Consider the following 17,556-nt stretch of genomic DNA (forward strand, 5'->3'; position numbering starts at 1 on the left):
CCTTATTAAAAAGTTTGAGGACCCCTGGAATAGCCTCTTGCAAAGAGGGAGATGTTGTGGGTGCATGCATGGAACCTGCACTAGGTGCATAGTGGGGTTCCAGTCCTTTACTGGGAGGTAGCGGAGATACGCTGGACAGGTGGAGGGGGCATAGGCTCAGCGTGTCCCTCCTAATTGCAACAATACAGTGAAGGATTATATTTATTTTTATTTATTTATTACAGGTACTTGTATAGCGCCGTCAATTTACGCAGCACTTCACATATATATATATTGTACATTCACATCAGTCCCTAAACCTCAAGGAGTGTACAATCTAAAGTCCCTAAGTCACATTCATACATACACATACTAGGGCCAATTTAGATAGGTGCCAATTAACCTAACAGCATGTCTTTGGAGTGTGGGAGGAAACCAGAGTACCCGGAGGAAAAACACGCAGGCACAGGGAGAACATGTAAACTCCAGGCAGGTGATGCCGTGGTTGGAATTTGAACCAACAACCCTAATACTGCCATGTGGAAGTGCTAACCATTTAGTCACTGTGCTGCCCAAATATTAAAGCCGAGCTCCACCCAAAAGGGGAAGTTCCGCTTTAAGCCTTTGTCCTCCACTCCCCATTAAGGATTGGCACCTTTGGGAAGGGGGTACCCGACTTTGAAAGGCACCCCACTTCTGCTGCGATTGGCTAAGGCAATCGGAAGCAGAAGTTGTCCTCCCCTCTTCCTCTCCGTAGTATTCTAGGACATGTGACAGGTCTCAGCCGACTACAGGACCATTCACAAAGCGCAGGGCTTCTCACGCATGCGCAATGGGCACCCCGGCTGTGAAGCAGCAAGCTGTCACAGCCAGATGCCCACACTGAAGATGCCGGCACCAGGGAGAGAAGACGGCCTGTGAAACCAGCCATGGTGAAGACACCGCTGGACCGAGGGACAGGTAAGTAACTGTATTTTAAAAGTCAGCAGCTACAGTTTTTGTAGCTGCTTTTATTTATTTTTTTGTTCAACTGGAACTCCGCTTTAACCATTTCAATACCGGGCAATTTTACACCTTCCTGCCCAGGCCATTTTTCACGTTTCAGCGCTCTCACACTTTGAATGACAATTGCGCGGTCATACAACATTGTACCTAAACTAAAATTTTATCATTTTCTTCACACAACTAGAGCTTTCTTTTGGTGGTATTTAATCACCGCTGGGGTTTTTATTGTTTGCTAAATTAACAAAAAAAGACCAAAAATTTTGAAAAAAAACCACGTTTTTCTTTGTTTCTGTTATAAAAGTTTACAAATAAATAATTGTTCTTCATAAATTTAGGCCGAGATGTATTCTGCTACGTCTTTGGTGAAAATAACCCAAATTAGGATGTATTATTTAGTTTGTAGGAAAGTTATAGAGTTCACAAACTATGGTATAGATCTGATTATTGATCAATCCTGAAGTACTGACGGCCAATCTAATTTCTTGAGGTCCAGGAATGTCAGAATAGTACAGATATCCCCCAAATGACCCCTTTTTGCAGAGTAGACAGTCGGACGTACTTCATAAGAGGCATGGCGAGTTTTTTGAAGTTGTATTTTTTTTGTCATCATTTTTCGGAAAATTAAAAAATTAAAAATTATTTTCACTATTTTTTTTTTACATACTGTCACCAGTGCAGTACAGTGTCATCATATAACTGGCACGGCGGTGAACAGGGACACTGACTGGTGACAGTATAAAAAAAAAAATATATTTTTTAAATTTTTTTATTATTTTTAAATTTTTATTTTTTCATATTTTACTATGACCAAAGTAGTACAATGTTACCATAGTAACATTGTACTACTTTGGGGAAGTGATCAGTATTTTTATTTTTTTTTTTACACAGTTTTCTTATAGCAAAGAATTACTTTGCTATAAGCAAGCATTTACCTGAATGACATCGATTCATTCAGGTTTTTTTTTTTTTGTGCTTAGCTGTGATTTGGCCACAGCTAATCACATGACATGTGCATGTGACCTGCTGTGACCATTCACAGCTAGGCACTAGTATACACTGTATGGCATGAATGAAGCCATCCATTGTATACAACTGTCATGTGACCTGCTGTGATTGGTCACAGCAGGTCACATGGTACCGGCAATGGGGTCGGTACTCAGATCTGTCATCGGCCGTGTCCGAGGTACACGGCCGGTGACAGATCGCGCCGCTGTGTGGCTCTGCAACCGCGCATGTGTGGGAGGATGCCAAATGGCGTGCACCCGAAATGGTGAAGCATTTTTGCTGCCGCCAAACGGCTATAGGTTGGGCAGCTAATGGTTAAGGTCAAGACAGTCAACTAAAGTTTAACCCTCCCGACCCTTTAAGGGTTTCAGAAGCCGTGAAGCAGTGCGGGGTTTTAAGGTCATGTGACCGCCGTGATTTGCCATCACAGCGGTCACATGATCGGGAAAGGTTCCGATCAAAAGAGATCGGGACCTTTCCGTGAGTACCGGACATGTGTGCTGGGAGCGTGCACGGCGCGTCCTATGTTTTTGTTAATTGAACACAAATGTGCGGCTGCTCGGCGTCAAGGCGCAGATGCTGAGAGGCCGCATATTTACGTGCGGCCGGCGTGAAGAGGTTACGTCCGTTCCAACAAAGGTACCTCATGTGTGAGTGACCTGGGCTGTACCAGGTGCCCAACGTAGCCCAGAAGAACTCACCCAGGTAGTCCTCTCATGTGACCCACACTTGGTGCCCAATGAGGAGGGGAACATGTACAGAGTATAACGCCTGCCCATTTTCTGCACAGCTTGCTCTGTATGCCGCACACGTCTTCTCCATCCCAAAGTGTCCATCTTTATCAATTTCCAAAGTTGGGAGGTCTGACTCGTAGCAGACCCAGATAGAGCAGAGCTGTGTTCGTGTGCATGAGCAGAGCAGTGCTCCTCTCTGTGTCTGCTTCTCCTCACAACTAACAGAAAGTGACAAGAACCATGTGAGCTGACGTTTAGTACATAGGAAGTGATAAGTGTTCGTCACATTCACAGTGAAGAGGACAGCAGCCAGAGGCAGGCACTGCACCTAGCTGGGAGAGGCGTCGTCTGCCCACGTTCCTGCACCCCTCCCTTGTCAGCAGCACTGACTCTGCCGCCTTCCTTTCTCTGGGAGGGGTCAGTGGACAGTCCCTGTGAGGTAGACAGAGGAAGAGAACACCCAAGAGAGAGCAGCTCTCATATAAAACCCACAGGCGGAAGTTCTACACCAGACAGAAAGGCAGAGCTGACTGGCCGGCATACAACTCCTCTCAGAGGTGGGTGCTCCATACTATTACTAGATACAGAAAACTTTCTGTAGGGCCAATTGTACATTACATGTGTGGGACTCGGATAACGCCACTGTGTGCTGTTTGTATGGTGTGGGCTGGAGCCGGGGTGAGTGGAATGGGCATCCTTGTACTGGCGGGGTGTGAATGATTGATTGATCAGCCGTGGGGAATTGTGGGTAGAGGGCAGAGGTCCGCACCTAGCCTGCCCAGACAGGACAGGGAAATTACAGTGAAACTACCCCTCCTCCCTGACACTAATGGGGAGCAGCCATTGTCATTAAAGAGCCTGCTCAGACCAGTCCTGACACACAGGACACTCCAAATCCTCACACATGACAAAACAGTCCACACCCTGGGCGGTGTATGGGGTAACTTTATCTATGTTAATAACTGGGGTTATAATGTCTGGTGGTTTTTTTTTTTTTTTTTTTTTTTTTTTTTTTTTTTTTTTTTAATATAGCAGTGTGTGACCTGAAAGTTGTGTGACTTACAATGCGACTTGAGTACAACTTTGATGGGAATTTCTGGGTAATCTTCCTGTAATGTCGGATCCAAATCACACCACTATAGATGAGGATCGGACTTGGAGGCAACTTCCATTCGGCTCGGTTCACACTGCCATGACGCGGGATCAGACTTGTGGGAGCACAAGTCACATGACATGTGAAGTCCCATCTTAGGTTGGCCATACACTATACAATTTTCTTGAGATTTTTGCTTTAGATATACCAGAAACCATATAATAGGAGGTCAAAGCTAAACAACACTTTCAATTGTATCCAATTAGGCAGGCCCTTGCGCTACATAGTTTGAAGGTAAATCTAAAGGAAATTGGGCAGAAATTGAACAGAAAATTGTATAGTGTATGGCCAGTCTTAGTTAATGAGAGCTGGCTTAGTTGGTTCTACTGAAGTCGCTCGAACTTTAGAAAAGGTTCTTGTACAGCTTCAAGGCGACTTCTATCCAGGTTGTGCCCATAGACTTTAATGGAAGTCGCCTATGTTGTGATTTGGAGGCTTGGTTCACACCACATTGACCTGAAAGTTGTGGGACTTCATCTCGGTTCACACTTCTGCAACCAGACCAGGTGACTTGAATACTGATGCACCTTTCAGGGAATGCCTGGATAATTTTCCTGTAATGTCGGATCCAAATCACATCAGTATAGATGAGGATTTGACTTTGGAGGTGACTTCCATTAAAGTCTGTGGGCACAAGTTGGATAGAAGTTGCCTTGAAGTAGTACAGAAACCTTTTCTAAAGTTGGAGCGACTTCAGTAGTGCTAATTAAGACAGCTTTCATTGACTAACATGGGATTTTACATATCATGCGACTTGGGGGTCTCCCAAGCAGGGGCGGACTGACCATTTGGAAACTCTGGCACTGCCCAAGGGCCCGGGGTCAGTAGGGGGCCCCATGAGATGCCCCTGGTACCTTTTTTCATAGGCTTTTTTGAGTTTGGGCAAGGACACAGGGGCCCCATGATTCCCTATTGCCCGGGGCCCCATGAGTTGTCAGTCCGCCCCTGCTCACAAGTCACAGCAATGTGAACCGAGCCTCACAGTGTGACTTCCTGGTGATTTGCTGGCAACTTGATGTGATTTGAGTATGGCTTTGATGTGACTTGATGCGACTTTGACGTGACTTTTATGCCATGCGACTTTACTATGATTACTTTGGTAATCTTCCTGTAATGTTCGAGCCAAATCACATCAATATAGATGAGGATCTGACTTCCATTAAAGTCAATGTGCACAAGTTGGAAGAAGTCGCCTTGAAGCAGTACAGGAACCTTTTCTAAATTTCGAGCAACTTCAGTACAGCTAATTACCCAGGAATTCCCTGAAAGTCACATCAAAGCAGTACGCGAGTCACCAGGAAGCGGCTTTCACGTCGCAGTAGTGTGAACCGAGATTACAATCTAGTATACACTATTAGAAAATCAGATGGAAAGATCCATATTCGGAACGATTGTCCAGTTTTCTGTTCGTTCATACACAACTTTTCAGAGCTGATATGGTTTGTTGTGATCATTTCTGAAGGGACATGCTGGAATGTTTTTCTCACTAGTCATAATGATTGGGTTTTGTTTTAATTAGTACAATATTCGGCCTATAAAAAGTTGAATAAATAAGTCTGCACATGAAAAAAAGTTTGAGACATAGACTGCAGCTATGTATTGTCCTCCTATCCTTTGGGAATTTTTGTACCATTTTAGGTATTCTCGTTTTCAAAATGGGATGAGGGCACAGAAAAATGTGAAACAATCGTTTGTCTGATTTTCTAATAGTGTGTAGGTTCACATCTGTGATTCCTGCTGCAGGTCCACGCCTGTTCCCGCAGCCGCAATCACCTGCACAGAAAATTACGCTGTATGTTTGCGGGTGGCGTTCATCCTAATGGAAAATCACTGAAAATCACTTCCGCACTGCACTTGTGGCTTCTGTGCAGGTTGCAATTTTTAAAATGCAGCAGGGTCTTTTCCCTGTGTTTTCAGGAGGCACAGGAATGAATGAGCTGCCCTGCACATGCAAAGTGTGAACCTAGCCTAAAAAGAGGTGCAGGATTAAAAAAAAAATAATAATATTCGGGGTGACTGTAGCATCAATCCCTGGCCAACTCTACACTTAGAACTGATCAAAGACTGCTGATCGCTCAGTTCTCGGGTCCACTCTGAGCACAGAGCAGTGACTGTCAGTCACTGGATCTCTTCTGTGCCCCTCCAGTACTCACTGGGGCGCTGGGCTGTACAGGAGGTGGGAATGGCTAGCGTACGCTCTCAGCAGCACATTGAGAGGCTAAGCTAGCTGCCAGTCAGGAATGTGGGCATATCCTGCCTTTGTTATCGGGATCCTTTCAGAACCTGGGCTGGCTCAGTGACATCAGCTGACAGCAGGTGCCAGCTTGCTGTTAGCTGAATGTACGTCACAGGAGCGCAGAACTAAGTGCAAACAGTATGGCCAAACAGCTTTTTCCTACTTCTTTAATGCTGCCCAAACATGTATCCATTTTGCTAGTCTAAGACTACGTTCACACCTGAGCGTAGCAACACTTCTCATTTTAGCACAACAGTCCACTGGCTTGAATGGGTTGCCTGTCATGCTAAAACATGCCAAAGAAGCTCATGTACCAAATTTTGGCACTGAGCCAAGTGTGCTTGCCATCATGTGTTTTTAGTGTGCAGAAAATGCTGCAAAATCAGCATAAAGGAGAAGTACAACCAGAGCTCTTTTGGCTGTATTTCTCCTGGAGTGCAGCGCGTTCACAGGAGTGCAGCGCGTTCAGAAATAATTGCACCATAGGTGCATTTTGCCGAATTTCTGACAAAACCCAGGCAGGAATGTGCAGTTCTGCCCACATTTTTAGAATGCTCAGCTGCGAATGCAGCCTAATGCTGGCCATGCACATATCCATTTTACTAGTCTGATGCTGCTCATCTCCGGGCTGCTAAAAAAAATAAAACTGAATGGATTCCTTTGTCTACACAAGCAATTTGGATGCAGGAATCCTCCCTGCTGCTGTATTGTATTCTGACAGTGGGACTCGTCTGTTGTCAGAATACACAGATAAGTGCTGTAGCTGACTGGCTGCAGGCAGTGATCGAACAAAAATTTACCAACGATCCCATTCAAGATTCACGGCCCATTTACACTAGAATGCAGTGTGGGAAAGCCTCTCTGCAAAGTTATGACTGCAGTTCCTAGAAACTAAACAGCAAAAGTAGATTCAGGAGAAAAATAACTACAGTAGGCCCTGGAAAAAGAAACAGAGAGAAATGTTTCCATATAGATTTGTTTGTCAGAAGAATAATAATATCTACCCATGAATGTCAGCACCTGGGTCTGTTTTTCCTTTTAAGTATGGGATGTTCTTTTTTTTTTTCCCCCTTTTTTTTTAAAAAAAAAATCCTATTTCCCTAAGTGGACGCAGCTTTGGTCCAGTGCTGCATCTGTCCCCTACCGGCTCTAATTGTGAGAAGTCTGCAATCACATGACCACTGATTGCTGAGTTCTCAGCACCGCTGTGAGCAGAGAGTGGTGACTGTGTGCTCTGGCCCCCCGCAGTGCTCACTGGAGCGCTGAGCTGTGGAGGGGGAGGGAGAAGCTGGCTCACGCTCTTTGCAGATCGTGGAGTGGCTGAGCAGGTGCTGCTCCAGACTCTGGGGTGGATCCTGATCTTTCCCCAGCCTGGACCGGCTGAATGATGTCAGCTGACAACAGGCTACAGTCTGCTGTCATCTGGAAGTGGGTCACAGGAGTGCAGAATGAACTGTACTCTAGTGATCCAGGAGAAATACAGCCAAAAGAGCTTTGGCTGTACGTCTCCTTTAAGGCTGCATTCACATGGGTGCTGAGATTGTATAGCAAGATTGAGCAGACAGTGTGCTTACGGGGCTGGGCACCCTCTCCTGCACACCTGTCAACTTGGGACCTGTGGTTGTCTATACATCCACTGTATCCTCACAGGAACACATAAGCTACCTGCAAACAGCTCCAGGTTACACAGCACCCTTGTGAATGAAGTCCCTGCTTTTAACCATGATGTAAAGTCATCAGCACTCCAGATAAATGTGTTCTTTGATTTATTGCAAAAAAAGCGTCACATAAGTCATAAGAAACCCTTGACATCTGGATTTGGTTCGGCACCATCTGCAGCAATCACTGAGCTCTCACTGATTATTTAAAGGTCAAGTATCTTGAGGAGTACAGTTTCTGTTTTGGACTTTATGTATTCTAGTATGGTGTAAAGGTAGAATACATGCTTCTGTAATTGCAATTCTGTTGTATCCATGCTATAAACTAGGGGTCTCCAAACCTTCTTAATAATGGGCCAGTTTACTGCCCTTCAGACTTTAGGGGAGGCTGGACTGTGACCATTGGTGGCAGAAAATGGCCCAGCATCAGCGGGAGTAGACAGTGTCTCTGGCTTGGCATACAGTGGAGTTAAAAAAACAATTACCCGCTCCTGTGTTTAGTAGAATGAGGAATGGTTCCACATCATTGGTATTAGTAAGTGGAATGGTACCCCAGGGGCTAGATAAAGTGAAGCCAAGGGTTGCATTTGGCCCACAGGCTGCAGTTTGGAGAAAACTGCTATAAACCAACTGTTCTTGATGGACAGTTGAATGCAGTCCTTCTTTAAAAAAACAAAAAACTCTGGAACACCTAGTTGATTTACACTAGTAAGCTGTCAACAAGGAAATGCATGATCCCCACATATAAGAAACCTCAAAATGTAGATTAGGACTTCTGCATAGCATTTGGATGAAACACAGTCTTCATAAGACTCTGGAACAGCATCTGAGCCTTGCAGTTATAGAACATAGCAGCTGTCCTTTACCTGTTTCGGGATGATTTACGGTATGTTTTTGGGTTATGGGGTTTCGAATCCTTAGGTATTTAGACACTAGCTAATGTATGACCAATATGGACTTTACCAAATTGCTTGTGAAATGTTGATCACTTCTTTGAGACGATATAGAAAGGTAGTTGAAGAGGAGTTTGTGCATTCACATATGTGACAGGTGGAGCCGTGTACTTTTTTTTTTTTTTGTATAGCAGGAAGTAGAACCGCCTTAAAAATTTAGCAAGCAGGATTTTCAAAAACGCAGAAAACCCGCAACAGATGAGTGTGAAGAGTTCCACAGTATGTGAAAACAGGCAAACAATTGTCCTGATCACCAATGTCACTGGGAATCAGGATGGATAAAAACTGGATTTTTTTTTTTTTTTTTATCATTTATTTTTTATTTCGGATACATTCATAATTGAGTTTACTCAGCATGAAATGGAGCTTAGTTATATAACATGAGGCTGTATATTCTGCAATATTTACATTTTTGGTAAACTCATTGATTGAATTCAAGCTCTGCAAGCTGAGATAACATGCACTGCATTGATGCATTCACACAATTTCACAGTAACCATGAGAGAACATGAAATAAAATAATTTGAATAGTTCTCCAACTGTGTGTGATTAACTTATTAACTTAAAATCTATTCTGATATCGCTGCTTTACTAACCTGACAGCTTATTATTCTAAAAAGGAAACCTTCATTTGGTTTGCAAATATTAGATTCTACCAGCAAGAATGAGTCTGAATCCTTACATTTAAAGAGCACCTGTCATTTTAGATCCATCATGGCCGCGCCTGTTAGCGGGCATCCACTCATCTGCTGCCGTTACATCCCTCACCTTGTGTCACTGCCGCATCACCAGCTGTCCCATTAAAGTGAATGGGACTGTCGGCGTCAACAGTGGGTCAGAGGAGGAGCCGCTTCAGGACAGAGATGACAGTTGCTGTTTAAAAATTATGCTTTTACATCGAGCTTTTTCACTAGTGATTTAAATTGTAATTTAAATCAACTTGATTTTAAATCAAATCCACCCTGCTGGGAATAAAAGTGAGGATAACTACAAAAGACTGAGTTGCCTACAGAACAAAAATAGAGATGAAATCTTTCAATGGGGACGCTTGTCCCCATGACAACTGTCTAAGAGGATTTCCCTTACACTAATAAAAAATATATTTTCACTTCCTGTTGAGTCTACAGCACAGGAAGTTAAGGGGAATCTCTCTTAATGAGACACAGATGGCTTTTAGATTACTTTATTTTTTTTATTATAATAATGTCTTATTTCTGAAAATGAATCCATACATTGTCATTTACTGGCTGGCTTACTCATTTAGCCGGTTACAAACCGTTCTTCCAATGACTTCCTGTCAGACTGGCAACATTATTTTTCTTTAATTGTGCTTGCAGTGCTGAGCTGGAACTTTGGCTTCAGAAAGGAAGTTCCACACATAATGTTGCAGGCAGCTTTGTGATATCTAGCAGAAGGGAAATGTGCATGCTTTTTAATTGGCAGCAAAATCAGTGGGCGATGGAAAGGAGTCAAAAGGGCAGCAGACATGACAGATGAAAATTTCTTCCTTTTTGCCTTTGAAAACATTTGAGAAGTGAATATTGGAATGTGGCAGGCTACAGAGACAATTCATAACAGGTGTTCTGTTTTAGGCTTTTCTTTTAAAAGTTGATAAAAAAAAATAGTACTTTTTTTTATTTTATTTTTCTCTGGCCAATCTAATTGTAGTATGATGTTTATGGTATGTCAAAGAAAGGATCAGCAGACTTCTAATGCACATTACTGAGAGGCTATAAAATGCCCCAAGTGGTTGCCTTTGAAACTCATTTGTGTGTTACTTTTTTTTTTTTTTTTTTCCTTCCAGTAGTAGCACTTTCTCCAATTTTATAGCTTAACAGCCCATATAATATATGTTGAGCAGAAACCGAGCAGTGAAGGGCAGATAGTGGGTGTGTTTTGGTTTTATAATCCTTTTGGCATAGAATGAATTCAGCTGAATGTTGTTAACCCTGTACTCACAAATGTATGTGATGGTGTTTTGCATTCATTTTGGTTTGGTTAGGAAGTGTATTCTGGGCCTGAAATACAAGATAACCTGTATACTTTCCAGGTCGAGCAAAATAACATTTTAATACACCTTTTTAATATTGATGGGGTTTGATATCAGTTTCATTTACTAAACAACAATTCTAAGATCTCACTGTTTGAAAAGGGATAAAACTAAAAGAATTAGAAGAGGCTTGCAGAGACTCCATATGTGCATTGTGGAGGAAAGACTTGGTTGATGTTTACAGTGGGCAAAAAAGTATTTAGTCAGCCACCAATTGTGCAAGTTCTCTCACTTAAAAAGATGAGAGAGGCCTGTAATTGGCATCATAGGTAGACCTCAACTATGAGAGACAAAATGAGAAAAAAAATCCAGACAATCACATTGGCTGATTTGGAAAGAATTTATTTGCAAATTATGGTGGAAAATAAGTATTTGGTCAATATCAAAAGTTCATCTCAATACTTTGTTATATATCCTTTGTTGGCAATGACAGAGGTCAAACGTTTCCTGTAAGTCTTCACAATGTTGGCACACACTGTTGCTGGTATGTTGGCCCATTCCTCCATGCAGATCTCCTCTAGAGCAGTGATGTTTCGGGGCTGTCACTGGGCAACGTGGACTTTCAACTCCCTCCAAAGGTTTTCTATGGGGTTGAGATCTGGAGACTGGCTAGGCCACTCCAGGACCTAGAAATGCTTCTTACGAAGCCACTCCTTCCTTGCCCGGGTGGTATGTTTGGGATCATTGTCATGTTGGAAGACCCAGCCACGTTTCATCTTCAATGCCCTTGCTGATGGAAGGAGGTTTGCACTCAAAATCTCATGATACATGGCCCCATTCATTCTGTCCTGTACATGGATCAGTCGTCCTGGTCACTTTTGCGGAGAAACAGCCCCAAAGCATGATGTTGCCACCCCCATGCTTCACAGTAGGTATGGTGTTCTTTGGATGCAACTCGGCATTCTCTCTCCTCCAAACATGACGAGTTGTGTTTTCTACCAAACAGTTCTATTTTGGTTTCATCTGACCATATGACATTCTCCCAATCCTCTTCTGGATCATCCAAATGCTCTCTAGCAAACTTCAGACGGGCCCGGACATGTACTGGCTTAAGCAGGGGGACATGTCTGGCACTGCAGGATCTGATTCCCTGGCGGCGTAGTGTTACTGATGGTAGCCTTTGTTACGTTGGTCCCAGCTCTCTGCAGGTCATTCAGTAGGTCCCCCCGTGTGGTCCTGGGATTTTTGCTCACCGTTTTTTGTGATCATTTTGACCCCACGGGGTGAGATCTTGCGTGGAGCCCCAGATCGAGGGAGATTATCAGTGGTCTTGTATGTCTTCCATTTTCTAATTATTGCTCCCACAGTTGATTTGTTCACACCAAGCCGCTTGCCTATTGCAGATTCAGTCTTCCCAGCCTGGTGCAGGTCTACAATTTTGTTTCTGGTGTCCTTCGACAGCTCTTTGGTCTTCACCATAGTGGAGTTTGGAGTGTGACTGTTTGAGGTTGTGGACAGGTGTCTTTTATACTGATAACAAGTTCAAACAGGTGCCATTGATACAGGTAATGAGTGCAGGACAGAGGAGTCTCTTAAAGAAGAAGGTACAGGTCTGTGAGAGCCAGAAATCTTGCTTGTTTGTAGGTGACCAAATACTTATTTTCCATCATAATTTGCAAATAAATTCTTTCCAAATCAGCCAATGTGATTTTCTGGATTTTTTTTTCTCATTTTGTCTCTCATAGTTGAGGTCTACCTATGATGCCAATTACAGGCCTCTCTCATCTTTTTTAAGTGGGAGACCTTGCACAATTGGTGGCTGACTAAATACTTTTTTGCCCCACTGTATTTACAGGTAAGCCTATAATATGGCTTGCCTACAGGTACAGTAAATATCTCAACGTGCACCATTTAGGAGATATTTACTCTGGCAGCAGCTGGTGATGTTACGGGCGCATGCACTCTGAAGTAACGGCCTGTGCCATAAAGTGACTCTTGCGCGCGTGTGCGAAAGTGACGTCATCGCGGTGGTAACAGTGCACCGCTGGAGGGCTTTGTTTTCAGGTAAGTCTGTCATAATGTGCTAATATGCACTGCATTTTAGCACATTTTGACAAAGTGACTGGGCCCAATCGTTATTTTTACTGCCCCTTTTAATCAATTCAATACTGGGCACTTTTACCCCTTCCTGCCCAGGCCATTTTTCAGGTTTCCGCGCTCTCACACTTTAAATGACAATTGCGCGATCATACAACATTGTACCCAAACTAAAATTTTATAATTTTTCTTCACACACCTAGAGCTTTCTTTTGGTGGTATTTAATCAACACTGGGGTGTTTATTTTTTGCTAAATTAACAAAAACAGACCAAAAATTTTGAAAAACAAAAAACACGTTTTTCTTTTTCTGTTATAAATAATTGGCCTTCATAAATTTAGGTCAAGATGTATTCTGCTACATTTCTTTGGTGAAAATAACCCAAATTAGGATGTATTATTTAGTTTGTAGGAAAGTTTATAGAGTTCACAAACTATGGGTTATATCTGAAAATTGATCAAGCCTGAAGTACTGATGGCCAATCTACTTTCTTGAGGTCCAAAAATGTCAGAACAGATATCCCCAAATGACCACTTTTTGCAAAGTAGATAGTCCGACGTATTTCATAAGAGGCATGGCGAGTTTTTTTTTTGAAGTTGTACAGTCAGGTCCATAAATATTGGGACATTGACACAATTCTAACATTTTGTGGCTCTATACACCACCACAATGGATTTGAAATGAAAGCAACAAGATGTGCTTTAACTGCAGACTGTCAGCTTTAATTTGAGGGTGTTTATATCCAAATCAGGTGAACGGTGTAGTAATTACAACAGTTTGCATATGTGCCTCCCACTTGTTAAGGGACCAAAAGTAATGGGACAGAACAATAATCATAAATCAAACTTTCACTTTTTAATACTTGGTTGCAAATCCTTTGCAGTCAATTACAGCCTGAAGTGTGGAACGCATAGACATCACCAGACGCTGGGTTTCATCCCTGGTGATGCTCTGCCAGGCCTTTACTGTAACTGCCTTCAGTTCCTGCTTGTTCTTGGGGCATTTTCCCTTCAGTTGTGTCTTCAGCAAGTGAAATGCATGCTCAATCGGATTCAGGTCAGCTGATTGACTTGGCCATTGCATAACATTCCACTTCTTTCCCTTAAACTATTTGGTTGCTTTTGCAGTCTGCTTTGGGTCATTGTCCATCTGCACTGTGAAGCGGCGTCCAATGAGTTCTGAAGCATTTGGCTGAATATGAGCAGATAATATTGCCCGAAACACTTCAGAATTCATCCTGCTGCTTTTGTCAGCAGTCACATCATCAATAAATACAAGAGAACCAGTTCCATTGGCAGCCATACATGCCCACGCCATGACACTACCACCACCATGCTTCACTGATGAGGTGGTATGCTTAGGATCATGAGCAGTTCCTTTCCTTCTCCATACTCTTCTCTTCCCATCACTCTGGTACAAGTTGATCTTGGTCTCATCTGTCCATAGGATGTTGTTCCAGAACTGTGAAGGCTTTTTAGATGTCGTTTGGCAAACTCTAATCTGGCCTTCCTGTTTTTGAGGCTCACTAATGATTTACGTCTTGTGGTGAACCCTCTGTATTCACTGCGGTGAAGTCTTCTCTTGATTGTTGACTTTGACACACATACACCTACCTCCTGGAGAGTGTTCTTGATCTGGCCAACTTTTGTGAAGGGTGTTTTCTTCACCAGGGAAAGAATTCTTCGGTCATCCACCACAGTTGTTTTCCGTGGTCTTCCGGGTCTTTTGGTGTTGCTGAGCTCACCGGTGCGTTCCTTCTTTTTAAGAATGTTCCAAACAGTTGTTTTGGCCACGCCTAATGTTTTTGCTATCTCTCTGATGGGTTTGTTTTGTTTTTTCAGCCTAATGATGGCTTGCTTCACTGATAGTGACAGCTCTTTGGATCTCATCTTGAGAGTTGACAGCAACAGATTCCAAATGCAAATAGCACACTTGAAATGAACTCTGGACCTTTTATCTGCTCATTGTAATTGGGATAATGAGGGAATAACACACACCTGGCCATGGAACAGCTGAGAAGCCAATTTTCCCATTACTTTTGGTCCCTTAACAAGTGGGAGGCACATATGCAAACTGTTGCAATTCCTACACCGTTCACCTTATTTGGATGTAAATACCCTCAAATTAAAGCTGACAGTCTGCAGTTAAAGCACATGTTGTTAGTTTCATTTCAAATCCATTGTGGTGGTGTATAGAGCCAAAAATGTTAGAATTGTGTTGATGTCCCAATATTTATGGACCTGACTAATTTTTTTTTGTCATAATTTTTTGGAAAATGAAAAAATTATAAAAATTATTTTCACTTTTTTTTTAATACTGTCACCAGTGCAGTACAGGGTCATCATATAACATGGCATGATGGTGATCAGGGACACTGATGACATTACAAAAAAAAAAAATATATTTTTTTTAATTTCATTATGACCAAAGTAGTATATTGTTACCATAATACTTTGAGGAAGTGATTAAGTATTTTTTTTTTTTATATATTTTTTTTTTTTTTTTTTGTTCTGGTGCTTAGCTGTGATTTGGCCATGGCTAATCACATGACACAGCTGGGCAGCTAGACACACTTGTATACAATGGATGGCATGAAAGGAAGCCATTCATTGTGTACAACTGTCATGTGACCTGCTGTGATTGGTCACAGCAGGTCACCTGGTACTGGAAACAGGGGCCGGCACACAGATCTGTCATCGGCGCTGTCTGAGGTACATGGCCGGTGACAGATCGCGGCCCTGTGGGCAGGCACACTGAGCATGCCTGAAAGGATGCCATATGGCGTCCACCCGGAGGGACGAGCTGCTTGCCCAGCCGCCATCTGGCTATAGGCCGGGCGGGAACTGGTTGAATATATCAAGAGGGTGAATACAATTCAGGAGGGCAGTATTTTTTTTTAATATGAAGCCAAGATCAAGAACACAGGGACATGACCTCAAACTAGCAGAAGGAAAGTTCAAAAGTAATCTTCGAAAGTATTATTTTACTAAAAGAGTAGTTGATGCTTAGAATAAACTTCCTGCAGAGCTAGTGAGTCAACAGTCCTTTTTCACATGAGCATTCAGTCTAGACTTGTCTGTCTGTGGTTCAGTCTGGATCCATCTGAAAAAACTATGTACCATATGTTTCGGCGTATAAGATGACTTTTTATACTTCAAAACATACTCCAACAATTGGGGGTCGTCTTATATGCTGGGTATAGAATGTCAGCCCGCTGGACGTGCGGTAATACTGTACGATAGCTTCGGCTACATACAGTATACCGCGCTGAGCCAATCACAGCGAGTGATGTATTCTATTAATGAATACAGAGCCTGCTCGGATTGGCTGAAGTTGTGACATCATCAGCCCGCCTCTCTGACGCAGCCAATCTGAGCAGGCTCTGTATTCATTAACAGAATAAATCACTTGCCGTGATTTGCTTATATGACGTCCTCCCATTCTCCACGCATGCGCGGCTCAGGGAGCACACGGCGATCCGCGGTGCGCTGTGTCCCTCGGATCACCGATTACGGAAAGAGCCGAAGATGTCGGATCGGTCATGTGATCAGCTGTGTCCAATCACAGCTGATCACATGTAAACAGGGAAATGCCGGTTATCAGTATTTCTCTCCTCCCGAGCTGTCACGCTGACAGAGGAGAGGAGAGCTGGTACTCGGCTTTCTGCGGAGGGGACATGTACACTGAACATCAGGGCACTGATGATCAGTGTGCCCTGATGATCAGTGTAGCCCCAGCAGTGCCACTTGTCAGTGTCCGCCAGTGCCACATCAATGCCACATATCAGTGCCCATCTGAGCTGCCTTTCAGTGTCACCCATCAGTGCCATGTATCAGTGATGCCTGTCAGTGATTCCTGTCAATGCCCATCAGTGCCCATCACTGCAGCCTCATTAGCGCACATCAGTGAAGGAGAAAAATCACTTATTTACAAAATTGTAGAACAAAAACTAAGAAAAAAAGCTTTTTTTTTTCATAATTTTCAGTGGTTTTTGGTTTAAGAAAAAATAAAAAACCCAAAGTTGATTAAATACCACCAAAATAAAGCTCTATCTGTCACAAAAAAAATGATAAAAATTTCATATGGGTACAGTGTTGCATGACCACGCAATTGTCATTCAAAGTGTGACAGCGCTGAAAGCTGAAAATTGGCCTGGGCAGGAAGGGGGTATAAGTGCCCTGTAGGCTTGTGGTTAAATGGTGTTGCCTCAGAAGGGGGGTAGTCTTCTACGACGAGTATAGCCCAAAACCTATGTTTTAACTGGAAAAATAGGGGGTCGTCTTATACACCCAGTTGCCTTATACACCGGCAGATACGGTATGTCTATGGGTGGGCAGACGTAAACCTATGATCACCCAATTCCATCTGCCTACTTCATTATTTTGTTTTTCTTTTTAATGGCATAGCCAACGTCCAGATCCATTGAAACAGAACCAAACTGATGTGAATTGACCTGTTAAAAACTGAAGTGTAAACGGAACTGGACTAAAGACAGATGTGCAAGCTGATTTAAATTGAATCCGTTTTTATTTAAAGAAAAGAAAAAAGTGACAGAACAGTTGACATCTGTCTGCCTTCACTTTTTCTATGTCTCTAAAAATGCTAAAAAAAAAAGCCAGGGTCAGACTCTGCCTTTAAAAAGAAGCTCCAGTAAAATATATCTTGGAAGGACGCAACCTGCAGAATGGGCGTAATTGTTTTTCATTTTTTACATTGATGTTCTGCATTTCTTTTCCTTGTCTGCTA

At 42.9% G+C, this 17,556-nt stretch overlaps 1 protein-coding gene across 5 annotated transcripts in view; it reads left to right on the forward strand.

The window, feature by feature from the left end:
- The first annotated feature begins 3,021 nt into the window (after positions 1 to 3,021).
- PDLIM5 (PDZ and LIM domain 5) overlaps positions 3,022 to 17,556 on the forward strand; it is a 231,011-nt gene continuing 216,476 nt past the window's right edge. Inside the window, exon 1 of one of the 5 annotated variants that reach the window (XM_089691630.1) lies at positions 3,022 to 3,280. The gene's annotated coding sequence lies outside the window, so the exon portion shown is untranslated. The remainder of the gene's footprint in view (positions 3,281 to 17,556) is intronic. The other 4 variants (XM_089691631.1, XM_089691634.1, XM_089691632.1 and 1 more) reach the window with 4 other exon arrangements.

Source organism: Staurois parvus, unplaced genomic scaffold (genome assembly GCF_062004578.1).
Source record: "Staurois parvus isolate SC_StPar_1 unplaced genomic scaffold, SC_StPar_1.0 ptg000566l, whole genome shotgun sequence".
Classification (NCBI taxonomy): Eukaryota; Metazoa; Chordata; class Amphibia; order Anura; family Ranidae; genus Staurois; species Staurois parvus.